The following is a 1,352-nucleotide window of genomic DNA, read 5'->3' as shown; positions in this document are numbered from 1 at the left end:
ATTCTCATGAGGTAGAAACCAGCAGGCCTTTGCAGAGGAGTCTGGAAGGCCCTTCTGAGATTGCCATGCCCCACAACTCCACATCTGGCTTCTGACCCTGTCTCCAAGTGCGTTCATACCCACGGCCCTAGTGAGGCCTCCCCTGGGCTGGAAGGCAAAGGTGTTCCTCTTAGAATTCTAAACTTCCTCCCTCTTGCAATGTCACTGCCTTTGCTCCATTGTGAATTTTATAGTTTTCTTATAAATAGCCTGTAGAGTATGCTGTACTTTGTCACATAGAATAAAACATTGCTTGGTTAAATGTAAAACATTTAAAATATGCCAAATTTTTCATATTTTGTTTTGTCATATCTTCCTCCCTCATTCCCTCCAGGGATGGGCGTCCCCTCCCCTCCACCCCAGCCTGCAGAGGCAGGGAGGCGGGATGTGGTGTCACTGTTGTGGCTTGGGTCGCTGCTGCAGCAGGAGCACCCCCAGCAGACTCTGGGGCACCAGGCCTTTCTGCAGGGTGGCCGATTCTAAGGCAGATATGAAAAGGTTCCACACCTCCAGGCCTTTGCTTTAGAGGGAAAGGAGCCACTGGGTCACAGCCCCAGAGTGTGGCCAGCAGGTGGGCGGGAGGCAGGAAGGAACCGTGGAGGCACGGGGTAGGGGGGCGGACCCAGTCTGGAAGCAGCACCCAGCGGCTGGGCCCTTCTCAGGCGCCCCTGGGGCAGATCCCTCCCAGACAGGGAGCCTCTCCCTCTGCTGGTGAGGATGAGAGGAGAGGAGGAGGGTGACAAGTGTACAGAGAGAGAAGGCAGCACCACGCCCCCAGGATGTGATGGGACCTGGAAGTGGCAGCGGCCCCTCTGCCTCTGCCTTGAGGCCACCAAGGATTTTGGTGGGAGCCAGGCAGCAGGACTGTCAGTGACCAGCACTGTGACCTTGACTTGACCTGGCAGATTCTTGGTCTCCTCACAGAAATGGGGGCAAAACAGCCACATGCCGGGCTGGGGGGCACCAGAGTTGTCTGCAGATTTCTTGGCTCCTAGTAGGTTCTCAATAAACTATCCTTGTCACAAGGGGCTCAGCCTGTCCCCTGGGCACTGGCTTGGGGTGGTGGCTGTAGCTGGCCTCCCCCGGATTAACACGCCCGGGATGCAGAGCTTCCTTGGAAGGAAAGTACAGGAAGGGACTCCCGCTCCCTTTCCTTAGCGGCTCTGCCCCCGCCCGTCTGATGCACAAACCGAGTTTCACTGAGGATACTCTTGGCTGGAGCCAGTGGAAGGACCTGCTCGGCTGGAACGTTTTCTTTTTTTTTTTTTTCTTTCCAGGCGACGTCCTATGGGTGTGTCGGGCAGGAGGTGATA

This window comes from Sus scrofa, chromosome 3 (genome assembly GCF_054392235.1).
Source record: "Sus scrofa isolate SSC_HxYL_T2T_F1_AM1 chromosome 3, Sscrofa_HxYL_maternal_Yorkshire_Landrace_v2.0, whole genome shotgun sequence".
NCBI classification, from domain to species: domain Eukaryota; kingdom Metazoa; phylum Chordata; class Mammalia; order Artiodactyla; family Suidae; genus Sus; species Sus scrofa.
Note: the sequence above shows the minus strand (reverse complement) of the source record.